This window comes from Neopelma chrysocephalum, unplaced genomic scaffold (genome assembly GCF_003984885.1).
Source record: "Neopelma chrysocephalum unplaced genomic scaffold, ASM398488v2 Primary Assembly neopelma1_26, whole genome shotgun sequence".
NCBI lineage: Eukaryota > Metazoa > Chordata > Aves > Passeriformes > Pipridae > Neopelma > Neopelma chrysocephalum.
Window position 1 is genome coordinate 19,093,227 of NW_020897695.1, and position 4,331 is coordinate 19,097,557.

At 33.8% G+C, this 4,331-nt stretch overlaps 1 long non-coding RNA gene across 1 annotated transcript; it reads left to right on the top strand.

The window, feature by feature from the left end:
* The first annotated feature begins 947 nt into the window (after positions 1-947).
* Positions 948-4,129, top strand: LOC113964164. The gene is made up of 3 exons (XR_003533080.1): positions 948-979; positions 2,802-2,890; positions 3,987-4,129. It is a non-coding gene; the product is annotated as an uncharacterized LOC113964164 (long non-coding RNA).
* The last annotated feature ends 202 nt before the right edge of the window (positions 4,130-4,331 follow it).

Genomic DNA, 4,331 nt, shown 5'->3' on the forward strand with positions numbered 1-4,331 from the left:
TGAAAGCCTTAGTCAAACATATCTTTGTTTTCAGTAGGGACTTTGCTTAAATAGAAAGTTAGTAAAAATACTCGGTGTTTCTAAATTTAAATTATTGTTATTATTAATGACAAAAATATAAACGGTGACTTCATTTGATCCAACATACTAATTCCTCAGGTAGTAATAGAGTGGCCCATTATGAAGTGAGTAAAATCTGATCAAGATATCGGAATCTGGCATGTTGACAGAAAATAAAGTGTTCAGCTCTTAAGTGTGGAAAGTGACAAAAATATGTAGACAGGTTTTCCCTGCTCTGAATGTAGGATTATATATATGTAATATTGCAAGACAAGAACATTCAATTCTAAACCAGGCCATTTTGTATACTTCCAAATGAGCTATTTACAGCAGAAAGCAGCAGGTAAATCATCTTTACCTTGCTCTATGTATTTCTATTTATCTTTAAATCAAAATATTCTTGGGAAACTCTTCTCAGAATGAATAAAATAGTATCAATTACATTTTAGCTGCATTTTTAGGAGAATATTACCGAACAACATACTGTATGTTACAAAAAATTGATGTGGCAACAACATTAACTTACTATCCAGAGATCAGAAGCAGGAAAACACATTTGTTCAATCAAAGAGGAAGCTTACTTTCTCTCTAAATTGATTTCAGAAGTATTTAAATTTGATTTAAGAATTACTAGCAGTATTTCAGCTGTTCCAAACCTTGGAATATTCTATTTAGATAAGGTGGCTGAGCAAATTAAAACATAAAGGCTAAATTCATTCCAAATTCATATAACAGTCTCAGAGTCACTGGAAGTGCATTAGAATTAAATTTAATGCCTACAGATCAAATGGGAAATAATTTGTGCACCAATTAATCAAAAGTGCATTTTAATGTTCTTCCATAGAACATCATGACTGACGTGTCATGGAGACAAAGTTATGGATTTAGAAAGAATTGGCAGCATTTCAATGACTGAAAGGTGTTTCCTCTCTCCCTCATTCCTTCCTGAATCCTATTATAATCTCTATTATAGTCAAATATATCTTAAAAAAAAAATTAACATTTTACGACATAAATTCAAGTAAAAATGCTCAAATGTATTTCAACAATGCTCCCTCTGCCCTAGGGAGGAAGTAAAAAAAAAAAAAGCCATAGACGCTGCTTGCCATCTGCTTATATCAACTTTCCCTGAATTTTAAAAACTGAGGCCAAATATTCACTTTTCACCAATGATATTTCTTTGTCACAGGGAGGTTTTGGAAAAAGTATGAATGGGACAAAATAGCTCCAAAATCCAAGCCTCGTGATGGTCTTTTCAGTTCCTATGTGGTTTGTGGGTCCCATTATCCCATTCAGCAAAACAGCAAATATGTCTACTTTATATAGGCACTAACAGCACTCAAAACCCAGGGTGGAAAGGACATCCAAGTATTTAGCCAGTTTTCACAGTATGTTTTGCAGTTTCTGCTGGTTGTCAGTTTCCTGACAGTTTCCAGCTGCCAAGGTATCTGATTTAAAGCCTATTTGTTTAAAGTAAGCTATTGTTACCCTTTTCCATCCCTCAGAGTGGTGTTTGGGTGGGCTGTGCTGGAAATGCTGCTGAAGGCATATTTTTCTCAGTATTTTATCACAGCTTCGTCTGCTTCTGAACATTGACTAGAGGTACTTATGGTCCCCAAATAAGGGAAATAAGCATATACATGTCCCTAACTGTGAGCAGATATGTAACAAAAACATTCTAATATATGTTGTGACGCTCACAGGCACCATTGATCAGGGAAGTAAGCTTGCCCTTGCCTTGGTTTTTTTTCTGCTATACAAGTAATTGAGTTTCAGGGACAAAATCCAAATGCTTTTAAAGTCAGTAAAAAAATTCCTATTGTCTGCAGTGTTCACAAAATCTATACTGAAGTGCTGTAATTCTTTAAGTGGTTTGTTCTGGTAGTGGTAATTAATTTCCACTTTCTTTCAATTCATCTTTATTTAAGTTTCTTCCCCCTATAAAAAGCATCCAAACATTTAAAATCGAAACAGATGTGTTTTTATTGGAACTATAAAGTACAGTATTAACCAATTAGTAAGAGTGAAAAAACAGAACAATTTTATAAATCTTAGTTTGGCAAAGGAAAATGTTTTGTGAAGGTAGAAAAAAATGGGACAGTTGCAACTTGAGTTGAAATCAGAATTAGGAAAAATTTCAGATATCATTTTGGGATCCCAAAGTCTTTAGATGCAGAAATGCATCTAACCTCTAGAAATGCAGAATATTTCTGCTCAGCAGGCAGAGAGTGGAAAGAGTTCTCAATAGTTCTAACAAGTTGTAACTGATGTATGTATTCCAGGAGGTTATAGAATAACCGAGAATGAGAAAGGTTGACCTGGTCATCTAAGACAAGCAATATGAATCACTTTGTGTTCACAAGTAAGGGGTGAAAAAATAAATAACTCCTAGGCTTGGAGAGAAAAAAACCTCTAGAATTATACTCTCAGGTAGAGTTAATTGGTTTTGAAGTCAATGGAACTACGTGTCCAGAGATCTGGCAAAAGAGTTAGATTCTTCTCATTTTATCACATAATAAATGATGCAAAACTGTTGAGAAAAAGCATTACACAAACACCAAAAACTGGTGTAAAGAGAGAAGCACTCCTAGAGACCCATACTTTTCCTAGTAGTGTCAGTGACTGCAATAGGATTACAAGTGAATCAAGCCATGCACAGACAAAAATATTTTCAAATCAGAACATAAAAGCAAGTGTTCCCAAATGTCCTAAAGTGATTTATAAAATGAATTGTGTTACAGATGAAGCCTATTCAAATGGCTGACAGTAAGTCCTTGTTGTCATTACTGTTATCATCAGTAGTCCAGAAGGAAGCAGCACAAGGAAGCAGGTAAAATGGCATATTAACGTTCAGAGTTGAAATCCACTCACCTTGTTCTTCTCACAGTTGCACAGTCACCACTACTATTTATGGAGATGTTTTCACTGTGGTAAACAGTTCTGTTGCTGATGTGTTTTTATGGATTATTTGGAATGAAATAAACCAATAGAATGAGATATTTTAAAAAATCACACATCTAGGAAGGGGTACATTAAATTAGTATCAGAGTCTTTGGATGGGCCTGATAGGTAACAATATATGGAAAATCCAGAGTTTACACCACTGTAATAAACATTCATTTGCATTCATGTTACTATCAGAGAATACCAAATGATAAAAATTTGATACTAGCTCTTACGCAACCACTGATAGCTTGAATTCTATCTACCAGTATCATGATATGTCTACATCAGAACGACTATTATTGGAGGCAAGAATGTTAAATCTGCAATGCTAGATCAACACAATTAGAATGTTCCTAAAGAATATATGTTTTGTCAAAAATAGAATTAAAGTTTTGAAAGCACTTAATTTAGGAAATAAACTCTAAATTAATTTTATATTGAAGTGCACAATTTTCATAAGGTCTGTAGGGGATTTTTTCTTTCTAAAGTTGCCCTTTCTTTAAGAAATTTCAGCTTTTCATTATTATTCATGACTGCTAGCATTTACTTTAATTAAACAGAATAAACTTCAGAACTTGTTATGAGACAAAAATTCTTAGATTTAACAAAATTCTTGTTCATAATACATGTTGATGAAAATGGAAAATGCTACTAGAATCCTTCTATTAAAATATTACAGTAATTACATTAGTAATAGTAGTATAGTGATGAGTATTTAAAAAAAAAGAAGAAAATAAAATCTTCACAGATAATCACAAAGTACACTAGAAAATGATCAGATTGTAAAAAAAATAATCTGAAAAGTGAACATACTTTTACACTCAAATTTAAGCAGATGGGAAGACCACCCCAGTGTGAAAAATGCAACCTGCAAATTTAAACCCATTGCTATTATCAGTGAACCCTGCTCAGAGAACTATCTTAATCACAGTTTCTCCACTGTGGTGTGTGCAAGCGATCATTTTTCCCATGATCCACAGGTTTTTGCAGCATGAGTGGATGACACTAAAACAATGACGGTGTACCAGAACATATTCAGGGAACTGTGGCAGGACTAGTCACTAGAAGATGTTAAGTTTTTCAAAGCCATTCCCCTTCTTCCACCTGTTGGTTCAAAGTCTGAAAGGAGATCTACAAAAAACCCTTTCAAAACAAGCCTAAAATTTAAAACTAAAATTTGTGAACCTGAAAGTTGTGGATTTTTTTGAACATCAGTGCTTCCAGCTAGTGAAAAAAAAAAAAAAAAGACTTTCTGTTTCTGCTTCAGGCCTGAAGAAGGTTTGCATACTTAGAATCCTGTCTGTTTCATTCAAATGCATCAATTC